This window comes from Cygnus olor, chromosome 6, assembly GCF_009769625.2.
Source record: "Cygnus olor isolate bCygOlo1 chromosome 6, bCygOlo1.pri.v2, whole genome shotgun sequence".
NCBI classification, from domain to species: domain Eukaryota; kingdom Metazoa; phylum Chordata; class Aves; order Anseriformes; family Anatidae; genus Cygnus; species Cygnus olor.
In genome coordinates, this window is record NC_049174.1 from 28,213,655 (window position 1) to 28,234,093 (window position 20,439).

A 20,439-nucleotide genomic window follows, 5' to 3' on the forward strand; every position below is an offset into this window, starting at 1 on the left:
AAATGTGATTTTCACCTATACTTTTGGAATATTTAATCTTTTTTTTCCATGTTTGTACCAGAATTACTAGATTTTCTTTTTTAGTGACTGAAATTCTTCATTTCAAAGTTAAATGGACTGTTTATTATATTAAAACTATATCATAAGACAAGAACAACAAAAAAATTAACCTTACCAGGAAGAGAAAAAAAAACAAAAAACCTCTGTTTCTTCATACGTTTCTTCATACATTGAGTGATACAATAGCTTTGTCTTGTTCAGTACTAAAAGAAATTTGGAAAATTGGAATTACCTAATGTGGAAAATCCAAGTTTAAAAAAATAACCAGGCTCAGCATGTTTTAAATCATCTTATACTGAAGTCTAGTGCACTTTAAATAGGGAATTTCAGAGATAAAATTGGTTCAACTTCATTACATTATATTCTCATGCAAATACGTGCAACGTTGCTTTTCTGATTCATTTATAAACATTACACATTAGGCAGAAACAGAAGTCATCAGTCATTGTTCAATAGAAAGATGATATATCAAAACAAGAGCATCAAGAGCACAAGAAAAAAGAAATTGGTGTTTTTGAATCAGACATTTCAATATAAAATACATGAGGCTATTTCAATGTTCTCTTCATTAAAAAAAAAAAAAAAAAAAAAAAAGCAATGCCCCCAGGGGAAAGACACACTTGCTAAGCATAAAGAATTCATTAGGCTTATAAGATGTTTATTGCACATTCTAACAAGGACTATTTTACAAAACTGTCAGTCTCTCATACACCTTTTTTCTGTATTCCTGCTACAGCAGAATCCATGGAAATTCCAAGATGGAAAAGGAAAGTCTCTGTAGATATTGAATTAATGACATCAAATAAGGGCACCAAATTTAAAACTGGAAGTTTTGAGAATGAGAGGTATGAAAGTATCACTGTAGGTCAGCTACCCGTAGGATGCTCTAGGGGATATTACTAAGTCAATATGCAGTGCTCACATAATGGCAATATTTCACTGGGCAAAGAACAAACAAGAAACCTCTTACTGAATACCCCTCAAAATAAAGCATGCAATTAAAAGATGCATATTTTAGCTCCCTCTAGAATATTCCTTTAAGATGGAAGACATGGCATACCATGGCAAAGAAAAGCATAGGAAATGGCAGATATTTAAATACACTGAACCAACATGAAATCGGAACTTAGGGCCAAGAGAAGAGATATTCAGGTCAGTGAAGAAGCAGAATTCCCTTTCTCACATGAGTTTAACACAGGCAACTTCTATTAAAAGTCAGCAATGAAAGTACTAATGCCCCCTCAACTTCAGTGCTAAAAAAAAGGTCTCTATCACTGGAATTTCAAACTGTGTATTTACATACTCTATTCTCCACCCCCTCCTGCCTCTTTAGAAGTTTTTCATTCACTTTAGTAGTTATTAGACCATTCCATGTATAAGCATATATTTTTGTTTATAGATAAGCATATCTATAAGTAAAGCCATTTAATTAATTTAATTCTGCATAGGAAGAGAAACTGCGCATTAAATTAATGATGTACCACAGCTTCTAGAACTAAGGTAGAAAAAGGGAACTTTCCTAGCAAGGAGTAGCATGAGTAAAGAGAGCGGCTGCTCTAACATTCAGTAAAAGAAGTGTTGGTAAAATGTTGGTAAATAATAGATTTTTGTGTTTTAGTAAAGAATGTAAACATATTGGGTGAAGCTTATAATGCATGTGAAATTATTGAAAATTTAATCCATGTTGTATGGCCTTTGGAATCCTGTTGTAATCATAAGGGCTGAAAGCATAACAAAAAAAAAAACTTTTAAAAAGAGAGAGAAAAATGCTTTGGGAACAGTTTTTATTCTGGCAGAGTTTTCATTGCTTGTTTAATTTGGTTCACGGACTCTGTCCTCTTTTAATTCCCTTGTCATCCAGAATCTATTACAGGGAGCTAATGCCCTCATGGCACCATCTGGCATTATTTAATATGTAACACCATCTTATAAATCAAATTATAATTTATAATTAATCAGACAATTTGTATTTTTAATAATCAAAATCTTTATTAAGAAAAAACTGAATATATTAATGCATCACAGCATTTTAAAAAATATTTATGATATGTGGCTTTTCTTTCTCTCTCTTTTCCTGCTTGGAGACAAAGGATTTCATTTCAAAAGCGGTTATTAATTAAAATGCATCTTAAAATATAGTACAAGGAATTTTTCCAAAGTTTTGCAGAAATATACCAATGGTGAAATTAAAAATGTCATCCCAAATAATGGATGTTTCAATAGTTTGGAGTACAAACAGACAGCTGAACTAGAAATGGTTTTGCACTATACTTGCTGCCTGTTTCAATCTTTATAGATCCTGGATAGTGTTCTGCAAAGTTGGATCAGCAGTAGGAATTGTGTCCCTCAGTTTAAGTATACCCAAATTTACCCTCTGGTATGTCCAGCTGTATACAAGGACAAATATTGTTTATCAATTATATGCTTTCTATGCCTATTCAATATTAGTCTTACATATCCCGCCACTGAAAAAATACAAGCTGATTGGAATGGGAATAGAGGACCAATAGGATATGGATACTGCACTATAAAATGGAATAAAGCCACTTTTTTTCCTCCCATATAAATTATCAGATACTAAACCAATGATTATTTCTGGGATAATTCAACTGGGCTTTTTAACAAGAGAGCTAGAAGCAAAAGACCAAAAATGAGAAATTACCTCCAGTATGGCGTGGCCTCACCTCAAGTACCGTGTGCAGTTTTGGACACCGCAATATAAGATATAAAACTATTAGAGATAGTCCAAAGGAGGGCAACAAAGGTGGTGAAGGGTATAGAGGGAAGATGTATGAGGAATAGCTGTAGTCCTTGGTTTGTTCAGCCCAGAGCAGAGCAGGCTGAGGGGAGGCCTCATGGCGGCCTGCAGCTCCCTCACGAGGGGAGCGGAGGGGCAGGCGCTGAGCTCTGCTCTCTGGGGACAGCGACAGGACCCGAGGGAACGGCATGGAGCTGGGACAGGGGAGCGTCAGGCTGGGTGTTAGGGAAAGGTTCTGCACCCAGAGGGTGGTCAGGCACTGGGACAGGCCCCCCCAGGGAAGGGGTCACAGCACCAAGTCTGCTGGAGTTCAAGAAGCATTTAGACAACGCTCTCACACACGTTCTGTTTTTTGTGTGGTCCTGTGTAGAGCCAGGAGTTGGACTTGATGATCTTTGTGGGTCCCTTCCAACTCAGGATATTCTGTGATTCTACGAATTAGTAATATCTGCATCATGCTGCTCCACGTTACAGTGAAGCACTACTCTGGGTATATTGAGTACATAAGTATTGCACCAACACACATAAAGGACATAGCTAAAGATACTTATTGCCTGAACACTCCAGTGCTATATAAAACTTCTAAGACACTCAGTTTCACTTCCGGAGACTCACACTTCCACCCTCAATGAACTACTGTCAGTTGCTGCAAGGCAAAAAAGGGCTTTCATGAAACTAATGAGGACTACAGAAATGGTAATAGGGGCAGCAGGCACCTTACAGCAAATCCTGTTAATCCTCTTCTGTTCAAAAAGGCCTGGGAAGGAGAGGAGCAGTGAGTAGCCAGAAGCATGCCTTAGCTCCCTTCAACAGAGCAAACTAGAGTGGACATCTGAGGTTCTCACCACACCTGTGTCACAAACCACAGCCTTAACCCCATGGGGACCCATGGTTGAACTGAGTTTAATGATAGATGTGTCCTGACAGGCACGATTGGGAGGCAGTAAATGGAAGGAAAAGCAGTACAAATATGAGGAAGTACTCTGAATCTGGCTGATGTCCCCATCCATATCAGGTTTTATGACACCTGAGCCCAGCAACACTGACCCATGCTGGAGACAGGCCCACTAGCCTCAACTCAAAATGTGCTTTTTATTTAAAATTTCCTTCAAAGCCCAAAACCTGTGTCAAAGAGATGTTCCCAAACAGGTTTTCAAAGAAGCAGTATTCACTTACTTGATGGATTTGCATGGCAGCAACAAAACTTTACAGGGGCCTTCAAACAGTACCTGGTAAGTGCTGTCTTACATTAATCTTAGAAATTCTCATTTTTCATCTTTTTGTAATTCTTTGTTACTAAGATACACGAGAAACAGGAACTTCAAGGGATGTTTAAAGTGCACGTTCCTCTGCTACCTCTTCCCTGCCTGCAAGCGTAATCCTCTACTTGTAATGTCACAGTTGGTGCTTGCGCACAGAGAAGATTAATTTGTCAGAAGCAGAGGATTACACATTAAACAGGGGCGCAGACAGGTGAATGCAGGGTACCCCTGGGAAGGGAGCTCCGCTGGCACACAGATCTCGTCTGCCGGCTCCTCACTCGCTGACAGTGAGAGCAGGGTTGGGATAACCAGTGTGAAGAGAAAAAGTGAAAAAGAGAGAACATAAGCATTCCAGTATCATTGATCTTTAAAAAGATACATTGAAGTTACGATGGAGAAAACAGAAGCAATTTGTGAAAGCAGGATCTCTGAGTTAATGCAGACTTAAGCTACCAAGCCCATGCTCAGAAGTACCACACAAAGATGATATTTAACTTCCTTGTGACATTGCACCATTCTTTAGTTGTACAGCAAGAGAAATCCCTCTGGTCAGCCACAAGAGGGGAGGCAGGAAGGCAGCAGTGACAGAAGCATGCCTAGGGATACCACACACTGATCCTACTCTACCCAGCACCAGAGGCAGAGAGAGCAGGACATGAGGGAGGGCTGTGCTGACTGCTGCTGTCACACACAATGTGGGGATGGAGAAAGCCCCAAGTCCCGAGCCAGGGTGCTCCAGCCAGTACCTTCAGCAGCAGGAAGCTGCCCTCTAGACCAAGGGTTACCAGCTGGTAAATATTAGCGTATACTGCTGCAGATTTAGCCCTTCTGAGGAAAGAGTGCATGGAAAACTGAAGACCTGGAGAAGATGAGTCTCGCACCCAAGTGTTATTATAATTAAAGTAATATACAATAAATGTTCGTGGCATTTGCAAGACATGGGCTGTCTCCTGCCTACACAGACAATAGCTAAGAAGAGAGGAAGTGCTCTAGGTCTTCACCCCAGTTTTACATTCTGCTTTGCAAATGACTCTGGGTGACCTGCACAGCACTTTGGTGTAAAAACACATTATTCCTGCGCAAGTCATGCTTTCGTGCTTACAAGGAAAAGGCCTGGGATGTGAGATCCACAGGACCCCAAATTAAATGCCGTGAAAGGCAGCAGTTGCTAAATGGAGAGGGACCAGCACCTGCTGCTTCTGGGAAGGACAAGGCAGGGCTGGAGAGAGAACACATGGCACTTTGCTTCTTTGAGAGGCAAAACCTCCCTGCTCCTTCTTAGGTAAAGACTAAATCAGATCACATCAGGAAAAAAAAAAAATCACAGCAGAAAAAGGATTTCTGTATAAAGAGAAAAGCCTCTTTCCATGCTCTGCCAGTGTAACAAGAATTTTAGCAAAGAGCTGCGGACGTGAGATATTTACCTTTGAATCCATTTGTATTTTTCTCCTCCAGTTCCTAGAGCTTTTATTTACTGTGTAATGAGCCAGCTAAGGGGCTAAAATAACACATACAGCTTATGTCGTTTGCAAAGCCTTTCATAAACAGTGGTCAGACATAGAAGAGTCTCTTGTTTGCTGTAATACACAAACAGTCCCCAGTTGCCAAAATGCCCACACAAAAGCAACCCTGAGAGCCAGCAGTACAGCTATGGCAACTTTCCGCTGCACTCAATCCCCTTGTGTTTTCAGGCTTCCTTGGACAGGACATGTAATGCATTAAACAGGAGATTGTGGAAATGGGCTCCTGTACAGTGAGGTAAAGTCTTGCATTTTATTCTGGCCTGTATAATTCATAATATGTGTCACATTCAAGTGTTCATGAATTCCTTGTTCAATCACACTGAAGTCTCATTACAGCACGTCAGGGAGCATATCTTGCACCACTCAATCCACATAGCTTCATCAATTTGGACCAAGTGGACATACAGCTGAGGCTATAGAAAGAAGCTCTAGAGCATGTGAATGAAGCAGGGATCTGTGCACAGTGAAATGCTAGCAACTCATCCAGTCTCAGCTACGGATGTGCCTTGACTGTCTCTCACTTAAGTAATGAGCAAGAAACAAGCCAGGCTTCAGACTTCATAATGCAGCCAAAGGGGAGGAGAACTCGCCTGCAGCGCTGAGATGTAGGCACTGGCAGCTGGCTGCCCTGGATCCCTGGTGAAACCCTTGTGAGTCAATGGGAAATTCTGCTCAGGGACTTGGGATGCAGTTGAACTCTGAATCCAAAATGCAGTATGTTCTAGATTAAAATCCATACTTAAGTTTGCAATGAACCCCATCTTAATACGTAATAAATACTCCTCTGTATTTTACTGAAGCTTTTCTGCTCTTCACACAGTTTGGGAATTCATAAAAGACATGATTTTGTGAGACCCCAAATGGTCCAAGGAAGCTTCAATCTGCAGGTATGTACATAAAAGCCTATTCCAGTTTGGATAACTAGAGCACTTGACTCTGTTCAAATCATGTACATAAGTTTTGCTGGAATTGGGATCTATACGAGCATGTATATCGCTACTAACAACGATATACTGTATATTACTGCAGAAAGAGAATGCCTACAAACCTGCAGGTTAGCCTGCCACTAATTTATTGACGTTGGCACCACTTTCTGCCTTAAACGTTATACAAATTTACTTTTCAAATACTGTTTGAGTAAATATATGTCTAAGGAGGAATATTTTATCAGATGGACATTTCAATGAAATATTTTATTTCTAAGGTGGGATGAATAGAAAGTAGCTAAAGAAATATGCTGATACTAAAATATGAAGTCAAGGAAAGCACTTTCATAGCAGTAGCAGCAGCTATGGGAATGACTTGCAGAAAAAAATAAATTCTGTTTTATAAATAAGCGCATGAGGATAACATTAATAGATATATTTAATTGAAACCTGTAAAGCCAGTGAGATTTTTATCTCCTATACTTCAGCATATTTTGTTCCTGCAAAAAAGACCGGGGAGATGGTGAAGGTGAACATGTGCAAAGCATGTGGTGCTGAGTAAAAGGCGTAAATGCCAGCCTGCTCCATGCTTACCTATTTGCCCTGCAGAAACATGGGTCTAACTCTCAAGAAATGCACCTGATCTGCACATCTGCAAGCGAGGTCAGGATCCTGTCGCCCTCACTCCCAGAATCTGTTCCTTATGGAGAGCAGTGGCTCAGACTGATGACAATGGGATTTTGCATAGGAAAGACCATGAGCTGGGAACAGGTCTGAGACTCACCAGAGGAGAGGGGTTTTTGGTCCCTGTTCTGCCATCATGCAAGTAAATTCATTTTAAGCCACATTCCCATTATGGGTTTTCTGTATTTGGTTTGATGTGGGCAAAAAGCAGTTTCATAATACGTATGGAAGAGCAGTGGGCACCATGACTGCTCAGTCATCACTAGGTGTGGTCCTGGCTGCCACTTATTCATCCTTTCACTTTTATTAATTTCTTCCTCACACTAATTAGCAGCTTCAGTGCCAGACCCAGCAGAGGTCTCATCTTCTTTGTCTCCCCTGGGACCTCGGGTCAGATCCTTGGGTGAATATGCCTCATTTCTTGGTTGGCCATCATCTGATGCCTTCTGCACAAGGAGGGTGAGTCCCAGCTGCTTCCCTTCCTATGCACTGTGGCATCAGTAGGGAGCACAGATCACAGATGACTTTTCTGGGAAGCAACCCTGAAGATGAAGGGAGAAGCAAGATGCAGGCAAAGACCTGCCTTCTCCCAGTTCTCACCAGTTACCACAATAGCGTGAAAAAAAAAAAAAAATATATATATATATACACACACACACTCTCCATATATACATATCTGGAGAAAAACTAGAGGGCAGAGCTTAAACTGCCTGGTTCTGCTTAGCACTTTTCCTTCCCTTAAATGGTTTACTTTTCTTGAAATTTGACTTTGCATTTTCATTTTATTGTACTTGTAGTAGTTTCTCTAAGAATAATTGCAACATCTCTGCTTTTCTTGCCTTTTTTTTTTTTTTTTAAACTTAAGAACACTTGATATATACTAAACTTTAACTTGATCTAACATTTCTATGTTAGGTGAAAATTAATACCAAACATTCATCTCCAGCTGCCTGAAATCTAAAGCAATGCTGTGTTTAATGGATACTCAATTTGCATGTGTCCAGTTTGTGCTGTAAATAAAATCTGCTTAATCACCCTAAGGAAGTGATTCCCTCCTTTCTCTTATATCTCCCATAAACCTACATCACCCTTATACTGTGACACACTGTCTGAAAATGTTATATGCCTTCACTCCTCCAATGCTACTTCATAAATATATTCTGAACCTAGCAGAAAAAACGTTTCATCAGATGGTCAGCTTGCTAAAATATTTTACTTCTAAGAGGGGATGAACAGCAGGCAATGAAAGAAATACAGCTATAATAAAAGACACAGGCAGTGAAAAGGCTGTGGTAAAATCAGCATAAATGTCACCCCCCACCAACCAGAATAAATTTTCTTTATAAATAAATACTGTGAGAATAACATTAATATCTTTAGCTGAGAGTGGGGCTGTAAGAACAGTAAAAACTGTGCTCTTGTATAAGCATACTTTTTTCTTCAAATGCAAGAGATATGGGATAGAAGTTGTGGTAGTTATTTAATTCCAGCTTGTTCCACAATGTGTTTTTCAAATGAAGCTGAGGATGGATCCCATTGTGCAGCTTGGGCAAGACCGGTCCAAAGTCAGGTTTGGTAGTCAGCAAGCTTCATTTTAGTTTTTGGTGATTACTGACCTAGTGCACGGTACCATCTAGTTTTACTCACAACTCTAGACCTTCATTTGCCTCTTGACTCTGCCTTGTTTGTTGAGTGTTTGCAGTTTAGGGCCCTAATGAAATGTATACACAACACCTCTCCCACCAGACCCTTCCAAGACCTGCCGTATCACAAATCAAAGTGAAGGATATTTGCACTCTGCATTATATTCGGTGGTGAAATTGAGTCTGAGATAACTGAGGAATATTATCTATGCCGTACCTCTTTTTCATTCTCCCTAGTATTATTTTTTTTTTTTTTTTAATTCTTTACAAATAATGGATACACCATTAGCAGAGGAGGACATCAATTTGATTAAGTGAGAAAGAATGAATAGAAAGTTGATAAGATGAAAAAGACAAGTGAAAAGCAAGCACTGGGCAATGCCTATCACTACTAGCAAACAGAAATTAAGACCTCTGTTCTAATAAGACTAGTGATGACCTTAGGTGGGAAGATATCTGTAGAACATCACTGAGGTAAGCAGAAACTAGTTCTTGCTGGTACTAGAAGACAAGATAAGCAAAAGAGAGCTGAAAAATTAGACCAAACATCATGGAGAGAGTCTCTCTGTCTAGCCTGGTTGCTATAGTAGTTTCTCTGTGGGACAGAGACATTAGGATATTTTTCAAGACAGGGAAGACCTGCATTGGGTTACCTGGGGTAACCCAAACCCCTCCTCTTTCTCTGAAAATATCAGTTGGGCTCAGGTCTTCAACATTACCTCAAATTTCCTAATATCATTAATTTCACATTGACTTGAAACTCAAAAAATAAAATGAAATTAAAGTTGCTAAAGCAAAAAGATGGAACAACAACCACATCAGAATATGCAAGTACAAGCATAAAATCAACTTTATGTATTTTGCTTGTTTTAAAAAATAAAAATAATTTAAAAAAATCACCACTATTCTTTAAAAGAAAAAAAGAACTCAAGATTACATGTTTTTTTCAAGCTTTTTGCTTGCTCCTGATCACTTGTTTTTAGACAGACTTGCTCATCTTGCTTACCTTCAAATTTGCTTCGACACCTGCACTACAGCAGCACAGAGGGAACCCCACACCAGAATCCCAAGTGACCTTGGGGGTATTAGTCCTGTGGCAAGGCCTTTTGGTCCTACTTACGTTCAATGAAACTGTCTATTTAGGTACTAGATACAAGAACATCCACACCAACTGTAATGGGAACTTTTGCTGTGATGATACTGGGAGAGTTAAGGCAAATAATTTGCATACTGTCAAAGTGTTTAGCTTGGGCTTGCTTAAATTCTGACGTTGTTCACCTTCTAAGCACAGGAGGTCAGTGAGAAGGAAAAGGGGGCAGAGGAGGGGAGGTGTTGCAGTAGCAGGGGACACAGAAGAGAGGCTAAGATTAGACAGAGATTTGGAAGCTTCTTTTAAGGGAGTAAATCCTTTCTCCTCTTACAGCATGATTCTTCCCCCCTGCCCTTGCCTCATCTTTTATTCACAATTTATCTCACACCCACAATGACAATATAATCCTTTAACATGTTCTCCAGTGCCTCACAGTGGAAAAACTGACCTGCTGCATATTTAATTGAATGCAGAACACTCTGAGGAATTAGAAGGAGCTTTTCTTAATCTTTTTCTTAAAATCAAGAAGCAAATTAAAGCTGGGGACAGAGATGACTCAGCAGTTTGTCTTGTGCAAAGTTACAAACACATAAAACCAAGACTTAGGACATACATTTATTGCCTTTATTCCTACCTAACGCTGTTCTCTTGCTAGCATATATGTTGTGGGCTAGTTGGGTTTCTTTTGATGAATCATTTTTGTAGTCTTCTCTGAGACCATGAAGAGTCTATAGAAAGAGAAAAGTGATTAAAAACTACAGCCACAAAACATGGTTTGCACACTAATTCCTTAGATGCTTTGTAAATACCCTTGAATTTGTGACTTCACATTTGTATTTTGGCTTTGACCCATCTCTGAGCAACCAGAAGAGCAAGAGACCTTAGGAGAAAGGCAAGGCCCCTGGGCTCATTGCTTCAGCCTCATCCTTTACCAGCTGTGCATGCAACCCTGCCATATAGAAACCCACCCTGGGGACATAACACCTCTGATTGGCCCTTTAAATGTCTTCTGCTTTTTTTTGGCATGCTGCTTTAATACTAATTGGCATCATCTTGAACACCCAGAAGAGCAAAACTCTCCAGTGTCACGGCATGACAGAAGCCCTGCTCAGTACCTGAGTACCCTGCAACACAAATTTCTGAGGATTTGTAACCAAATTAAGAAAAAAAATTGCAAACATTGATTTTGAGGTTACTTTAAAGTTTTAGTAGTTTTCTCCCTAAAAAACAGAGAGACTGGAATGACATAGTGCTGTCATCCTGTAGAATTCAAAGGGGGTGAAGACATGCAGAATATGCTGGCCTTGCTACCTTCCTCAACTTGGCAAGGAGAATTTTCAGTTTTAATTACTAGGAAAACAAACAACCAACCACCACCAGCAAAAAAAAAATAAATAAAAAAAATACAGCCGATTTTTTTTTTACCTTTATGTATAACAGTTGTACTTCCCCTCCTCATTCCCCCCTGAAAATTTTAACAATGCAGCCTAATGCAGACACCATTTGGCATAGAAAATGTCAGGTCAAATAGAGTAGACAGGGGAGAACAGATTCACATATGGGAAAGTCTTTAGCAAACGTCACTATAGAGACATTTAGACAGACTCTACACACAAAAGAGAGACGCAAATGAGACAAGGATGTCAAAAGTGAGGATTGCATGCTAAACATTGTTTCCCCTTCCCTGCCCATTTTCCCTTCTTGCTTCCTTGTTCTCTCAGACTGGAAATACCAACTGTAACAAGGAAAAATGAAAAATCAAAAAAGGAAAAAAAAAATCTAACTCCAGCTTCTGTTGTTGAATATGTTTCCTTACATTGACAACATGGAAGGTTGTAGCAGGTTCCTATGCCACAACACATCAGATCACACGTGAATCCTTTGGTGGTGTCTACTCATAAGGCTGATGCTAGAGAGAATAGAGAGAAAGTCAACAGTGCAAGCTAATATTTCAAGCTATGTCCTGATGGGATACACAAAGCAATTTCTTTCACAAGGAGAAGCCAGCTTGCAGAACAGAAGCAGATGGGTGATCTCACATCGTTTCAGAGATAAAACATGGGAAGTTCACAGTGTGCCAACCACAGCACTGCTAGCTATTCCAGTACATACTTTAATGACTAGAAATATTCTCCACATACATTCTCCCTCCACCTTCTTGTATTAATAATAGTTATAAGTATATATCTATAATTATAGATCTGCTTTGACTGCAAAAAAGCTGCCTTCATTTCCCTGTGTGCAAAGCATATGCTCCAACTTGAGTTCTCCAGATCACATTTATATCTTCTGTGCATTTCTGAGGGCCAATTTAGCCATCAGTCTCATCCCGGTTGTTACTCTCCAAGGTAAAGCAACACAGTGAGAGTTACTAATCTGGGAACACACAGTTCATCTCAACCACAGTCCTATCTCCATCCATGGCTACATGCCAGATTCTCCCTCCCCCACTATTATTTAAAAGAATTAGTAAATTTAAAATACAACTCTCTCTGGATCTTTTTTTCTTTTAAAAATAATTTTCATAACTGAATAATTTAAAATATGAAAAGCAGTTTTGTTTCCAGGTCAGCGCTGTTGATTGCAAACTGAATCAATTCTGTGTAGAAGAACCAGGTCACAAGATGTGCAGCAGCCACCCTGGCCATCTTTACCACATCTTTGTTTAGGTAAGTGATGGATCTGAACTACTGTTATTTTGTACATGCTTGCTGGTTTTCAGAGGTGCACAGGTTTTTCACTCCTTCACAGAATCTATGGCACACTCCATTGTTGTTGCTTCCTGCTGATCCAGAGCTGCTTCTCTGGATTTGTCCAACTTGTTACACCCCAACATGACACCAGGGTAGATGGTATGAACAAATTGCTCAGCTCTAGTGGTTCATTTTAAGGACACGGGCCCATCCAAATGTCTCAAGGAAAATCATAGCAATGCCAGTTTGCACCAGTTTTTCTTAGAAGAGAGGATTTTCCTCATCTTCTGTTCTCAAGCTACAAACCAAAAGACAAACCCACTCCTACTATACCTGCAGGAAAAGAGGAACCAGACTGGAAACACACTGACCAAATCTGCTAAGTCTGGTAGCTTATACATGGAGAACAACTCATCTGACAGCCCCTGGAGAATTATCCCTTCCAACAGCTCATCAGAAGACAAAATAGCATGCCCATCCCAGATTCAAGAATTTTTAGGGCTCTTGTAATGCATTTCCTCTATGTCCTTTGCTCACACAGGCGGAGTTAGGCGACACAAATATTGTCATACAGATTACTGTAGTTGTACCATCTGAGCTTCCATTCACGTCTCTTTTTGTACCTCACCACTATGGTTTTACTGGGAGATCTCTGCTGTCAGCTACCTACAAAGACAGCATAAGTCTTTCTCTAAGCTGTATCATGTTTATAGCTATTGTGCCAAATTAAGCCCTGGTGTAAGCACATGCAACTCACAGCCATAGCTGGCTGCAAACCATTGTGTCTAGAAAGAAACATTTGTTATACTCCCAGTGATACTTTTATACTGTTACCTTAGTAAAGACTACAGTTGGTGTAAATCAGCACGTTTTCATTGCCTTCAGTGGATCTATACTGACATAATTCTTTTTCATCTTTATCTCCCATCATACTTGTGATTCTACGCCTACATTTCTTGCTTAGTTACATTGTTCCTGCCTGTGTCAGGCTTTTTATATCAAAACCAGATTATTTTATGAAAAACTTTTATGTGTATGGTGGACACAAGCATTGAACTGGCACGGAATTGAGTCCAACTAATTCAGTCTCCCAGCTCCAGTGGGGGTCTAGAGCTAATTGAGGAATAGAATAATGAGGACATATTGAGTTTCCTGATTTATTGTAATTATTGGTGCAGAGACATCTGGAGTTGGAAGTAAGAACCAGGCTACTATTAAGAGACATGAATGCGTCTAACTCTTCAGATAACCCGTTTGTACTTTAGACTTGCTCTGGCAGTAAGACGTGCAGAAATCTTGCACAGGGCCTTCCACTGCTCGAAACTGGGTGTATCTGGGGTTCCTTTTTACAAAATGGGACTCTAAGAGAGCATAAATAGCCCTACTACTTGGGAGTTCCAGAAAATATAAAAGAAAAAATGGGAAACAAATAGTGCCTGCTGGAATGTTGCTGGTGCATAGGACTACATGGTGCTGAACTGATAGGAACATAATTTCCCCTTCACCAACATGGAACTTGCACTCAAGGTGCCTATCTCTAAGACTGCTTCTTAAGGTTTCTTTCTACCTTCATCTGCATGAAAAGATACATCAGAAAACAAGCCAAAGCTCCAGCCCAGCTTTTAGGAATTGTAGTAGTAGCTTTTCATCAGCAACAGACAAATCAGCAAGGATGCAGAGTAATAAGAAGTTATAAGCCAGAAGGGACCATCTGAGACAAAGCTTCATTAAACCTGCTGAAAGGATTATTGCATGCCAAGTGTCTACTGTTTTTCTAGCAGCACCTGGCTCCAGATGCATTCTCAAATGTTATACATTAATCCAGGTCCTTTCTGAACCTGAGCTTCTTTCCCTCATCCTACTAGTTGTACTGTGAGGTTCAGATCCTTGACCTGCGCAGAAAAACCTCTGCGAAATGGCAGGCCTCAGAATGGAGTGATCTCACTTAGTAATGTATTCCAGTCTTGTAATTTTTTTTTTTTTTTTTTTCTGGTGTGGGTTCATTAAATTGGCTTCCTGTGAAGCAGGGCTTTATTTTAAAATGCCTCCTTTGATATTCAAATGTTTGCAGAACATTCACTCCTGCTTGCTTGGTTGGAAAGCTGAACTATTTCTCCCTCCTTTCAGGTCATTTGTACAGGACCTTCCGGTGGCTCCCATGAACATGTTTGCAAATCCCTAGATGATCAAACTTTGTTTTGTTCCTTTTTCACATGCAGCTAACCTTTGAAAATCATTTTCAAGGGCTATTCTGAATAGCAGAATCCCAGCTGGAGTTTTTTAAGGTCATGACATAAGATTTATCTTTAACACACATGATTTTCTTTGCTTTGCCTTTTCTTTGATTCCCTCCCCCGGTGTTTTACTTTGTATAGCATTATGCTTTTTGTTGCCATACACCATTACTGGTAGCTTGTAACTTAATTACTCTTTTGTAAGCAGCGCTTTTCTGTTATGCAAAGCTGCTCATTGGTGAGGGAGGATGTACACCAGGAGATTAAAATGAGAAAAGAGGCAAGAGATCATCATCTAAAGGGTGTGGGTTTTCCTGTGAAACATTAAAGGTTCACCACTATTGGGCACACGTACATGTGGTGAGCAGAGAGCTTATAAGGGCCAAGAGCCAAAGAGCTTCTAGCTGGAGATGTGAGGACTAGTAGAACCTTATTGCTTTGCTGCTAGGGAATGTCCTCTTCAAGCAGCCCCCGGCAACGGGACTTGTAGGGTTTATTTTGCAACGTGGAACTACTGGGGATGCCCCCGATACTATTGAGATTAGTAGAGATTTCACAAGTGAACTTGGTGAGGTGATGGGCAGGCCTTTAAATACTGCAAATTGTACGTATTCAAAGCAAGCGGCAAAGAAAAATGGCCATTATCAAGTAAGCAGGAATTGTACGACACCACCCCAAGTGTCTGAGCAAAAGAGGAGAGTCTTGCTTGGCAACTTGTACATCCAGGGGTGATAGGGGTTCCTCCACCAGACACTCATTCACAGTGTTTCCATTAGTGTTTCTACTCAGGTTAAAAAATCATCCTAGAATGTCTTTTTTTTTTTCTCTCCTCTAATTTTTAAACCATTTTTCTGGAGGGAGGAACTTCAACTGAGGATGCAGCCAGAACGCCGTTAGCACTACACAAACCACTGCAGCAAAGACTTGCAGCAATTTGTCTGGATGCAGAGTCCCACTTGGTTGAGATTTTGCCTTGTAACTAATTAGTAAAGGTCAGACAAAGTATCTTGAGCTTACACCAATTAATCATGAGGTAAAGCACACAATTTCTGGTGAGGTCCAGCTTGTGTTGATTGGTCAATTACTTTGTGCTGGCAGGCCACAGTTTGGCACATATTAGCCTATTGATCTAGCAACTTAATTCCTACCTTTGACCTCAGAAATAGAAACAAAAGACTGTTTAATATTCATAAGCTTGTCATTCCCATAAAGTCAGGTCCATGTAGATTTGAATGGTAACAGGGTATGGTTTAGTCCATCATGAACATAATATGAACTGTACATGAGATGCAATTGAGTGAAATAGTCACCAGAAAAAAAAGCCCAACTAGCTTGCATTTTAAAAGCATTCACTGCGTCAAATATTTTGAGTGCTTCCTCATTTGATACAAACTCATTCAGTTCTACTGGCTTCAGCACAACTCTTCTGGTTTACATTAGCAAAACACAAAGACCTTTAGCTACTGACCTCCTCTGCTCTGTTAGGGAGCATGGCGTTGAATACCTACTATATCTGAAAAAAAAAATCTAGTTCTGTTTTGTGAAAAAGTATTCCTTGTGTTTAACAAAGAGATATAGCAGGAAAAGGAAGGACTGACAGCAAGCAGTCCATCTAGTAAAACATGAGACCAACAGGCTTTGAAAAGAGAATGTATCCCTAGAGACATGCAGATTACCTATCTGTAACATAATGAAACAGCAAATAAAGATTTTTTTTTAATAGAGTAAGTGCATGCATGTGTTTGCATAAGAACTGCCTTTGTGAAATTTCATGGGGAAATGTAATTACCTGTAGAAGAAAAATAATCTTCTGCAACCAGTCTATGAACAGCTAATCAATTTCATCTGCTATCATAAAGTTATGACAAACAGATACCATCTGATAGTCCAAAGTGGAGTCCAACTTCTGCTGCAAGAGACTCTAGCTAGCTAGGACTAGCACACCACACTCACTGCCCTTGGGGGGTCACAGCAAAGTTCCTTGAGACATTGATAGACAGACATACAGACTAGAAATTTTTGCTGTGGTAATTTAACACCTTATCAGTTTCAGCTGCAAGCCTCACCTTTTGCACAGAGGTTACCCTCCTTGCACCAGGCACAACAAAAAGGAACAGGTGCTGACTTCTCAGCAATTATACTTCATGCTGGCATTTCATGTCTAAGTGCTGGAGTTTTGCACTGTGACCATGAACTGTGACAGCTGAGGGATCCTGCTTCTCCTTTCCCAATCCTACTGCAAAGGGTAACTCCCCAGTGAAACAGACAAGGCAAGAGCATGACTCTTGGTTTTGAAGGTTGAGACTGCTTTCCACTTATGTGATCTAAAATAGCACAACAAAATGATTTTGATGCCTAGTCAGATATTTTAGTCACAAGCAGAGAGAGAGGGCATTTGAACATTTTCACTTCCCATCACAGCTGACAGTGATCACTCCACAGCTCTTACAAGTAATTTTGGACTTTGCTGGATCAGAACCTCCACACTTATACAACTGGACATCCAGCACAGCTGACTAAAACTTCATTGACATAGCTACTCACAGGCACAGGGTCAAAACCTAAGATAGGAGAAGAAAACAGATCAAAATAGATACGCTGTATTTAGGAGCTGACCTCATGTTGTGGCTCTTCTGTCTTCTCTTGACTTATTAGTAAGGTGCTGCATGTTTATTTCTATCTCCTCCCTTCAAAACTTTACTTCACAGTATTTTGACAAGATGGTTTAGTTGCTAATAATTAGAGGAAATATTTTTGTCTATCCTGAAAGTTGGCAAAGGAAAGTCCTATCAGCATATTTACAATCTATCTGTGTCTAGACTGATAATGTAAATGCACACATTAGAAAAATCTACAGTTACTTTCTGCTAGGGATTACTATTTTTTTTTCCCCTCCAGTATATTTTATACTAAAAAAAAAAAAAAAAATTTAAGTTGCCCAGGCCCAGAGTACAATGAAGTTCTTAATTTCTCATTACCAGTGTGTCAGAAGAACTGATTTATCAGGAAATCTGTCTTCCTGTGAACAGCCTTACAAGAGCACCTGTAGTTTTCTTTCTAATTGATTTAGCAATGGAACTTTGCCTCTGGTTCATCTCCAACAAGAAAAATAAAAGGATCTATGATTGCCACATTCCTTTAATAGATATTTCAGTGCATTCTCAGAGGAAGCATAAGGAAGTAACACAAGGTCAGTTTGTCAGCATCCTTTGCCAGATGCCTATGGCTCTTGTGATGTGAGAAACAAGAGAATTCAGATCTGGTGCCTGCATTTTCAATTCAATTACTGACATACTAATTTAAATGGTTAATGTCTTGCAGGGAAGGGGAAAAAAAGGACAGTTGCCAAAATGCCTGCATTATTTTTGTTGAATTTTGTATTATTATTAAGGCTACATTAACATTATACAAATGCTGAAAATATAAGTAAAAGACATGGGGTGATCCTGCAGAGGAAGGCTGGAAGGCATGACTTCCCCCCCAGAATAAAAGAGGGGAAAAAAAGTCTTTTCATGGATCAGTCATTACCAGAAACTATCTGAATTTTAACACAAACTTTCAAGTGCAATTCATTGAACTAAGACCAGATTCTGTCCCTGCAACGACAGAAGCACTCAGAAGTGTTACACATTTCCAAGCATCAGCTAGAGTTTTGGAGTCATCGCTGGGAGCTGTCTGCCTTTTTTTTTGTTGTTGTTCTCAATGTCTCAGAGCACACATTTGGCAGTTCAGGGGGTATTTCTGGGCTATTTTGGAGAAGCTCAGACCAGGAGCAGGATGCACATACTTATAAGTGTGAATATGAAGAAATGAAGAACTAAGCAGACAGTTGGATTTGGGACCTATTTTTAACTCAGCAAACCAACCTGCAGCACAACAGAGAGCAATGCACTTGCCATCCCTGCTTCTGTTCCCTCTCAAGGCAGGGAAGATTATCATCGTGTGTTTACCCATCTAGATCTCTGTGGAGGAAACCAAAACAAGCTGCCAAGAATTCAGATGACCAGCTAAACCAGCAGAGGTTTAACCTCCAAGTGGGTCAGAACAGCAACTGATCGTTTCAGTAATGTCTTCATAAGCTGTGACAGTCAAAAGGGGATACATAAACACAGGCATCCAGTGTAGGGGCAGTGCTCTCCCACCCCTGAAAGTGCCGCAATGCAAGTGCTGTTAGCACTTCCCAGTTTTCCATCGTAGTTCTACTGGGCTTCTGTTTTCACATGAAGGTTTTGCTTCCCCTAAACTCTCCTCTCTTTTTAGATTAAATTATTTTGGAGGCAAGTACCGTGAGAGCAGGTTCCTCTTGAGCATGCACAGAATGGAAATTAGTCATTAATCAACTGAATCCCCACAGTACCACTAACTTAATGTAGTAAAATGAATGATGGAAGGAAAAATAAATGCTTCTGAATTTAACAAAGCAGAAATATTATATCAGGCAAAACACAACACACAGGCTATTCATGTAAGGGAAGGGGGGTGAGGAATCCTTTTTAGATTTATTATTTGGATTATTAATACTGATGGGTTTGGGAGAAGTAGTGAGAAGAGAGAAAAAAAATCAGTCTTCCATCCTGAGGTGCAGAAACCAAATATTATGCAGTCTGAAAATAAATGTCTGGAGTGAACTTGGAGCAAAGAGCAACATTTTATATTTTTTTTCTTACTTTTCTTAACTAAGGAGGAATCTCTGTAAAAAAGTTTCCTGCCACAAAATGACATTGTGCACCCTCAGGATCTGGAAGATGGATCCTGCTAAGGGGAAATACAACCTAGCAGTTCAGTGTACAAAACTGCTCTGCTGTTTCAGAGTAGGAGCAAAATAGAAAGAAATATGTTCATTGGTGAAGTGATTCTGTATCTTTCTTACTGAGAAAGTTTTTGCTTTAATGAAACAGTTCCCCAAACAGGTGAAAAGGAAAAAAGCAGTTTCTAAACTGGAGACATCTCCACACCTGGGAATGCAAGAAAATAAGCTTGCACTCTTGCAAAGTGAAAACTGGTATATGAAGCTTGATGTTCCCTGCCTTTAGGGCACAAAGACATTGCTGAGAGACCAAATCCCTGGTCCATGACAGCTAGTTCAGCAGACAAAGGTTGGCAAAGCCCCTCTGCTTCCCCACTGCCCAGTCCTGATGGGAACACCACATCCCTGGTTCTTCATGAAAAGAAATAAGTTCTGGCAGTGCAGGAGAGGGAACTGAGGACTGAAAAACCTCAGGCCTTTAGTCAGGCCCCACTTATGCTCTTGATGGTTTATAGGTTTTGGTTGGGCCCAGGAAAATTAGGCTTCAAATTAAAATGGGCTTCTGTGAGCTTCATTAGCTGTAAACAATCTATGTTTCATTAAGGGGTGAGAGAGCAAGCACACTAACAGCTCTCCTAGGAAAAAGTTGCACTAAATGAACAACTGGATATTAAAGGTATAAAACAGGTAGTGCCACAATATGAGAGGGAAAACTCAGAGCTGCAGAGATGCAAATTCTCCCAATTTTTATTAAGTACATTGGAGTTTGCTGCTGATGAAAATTTCAGCCACTGATGAGAAAACAGATTAGGATTTCAA

The 20,439-nt window shown here is 39.9% G+C and overlaps 1 long non-coding RNA gene across 3 annotated transcripts in view; it reads right to left on the reverse strand.

Annotated features, from left to right (window-relative positions):
- Positions 1–10,668, reverse strand: part of LOC121072020 — a 66,988-nt gene extending 56,320 nt beyond the window's left edge. For all 3 annotated transcript variants that reach the window (XR_005820941.1, XR_005820939.1, XR_005820940.1), the window contains exon 1: positions 10,581–10,668. This is a non-coding gene — a long non-coding RNA (uncharacterized LOC121072020). The remainder of the gene's footprint in view (positions 1–10,580) is intronic.
- Between the last annotated feature and the right edge of the window lie 9,771 nt (positions 10,669–20,439).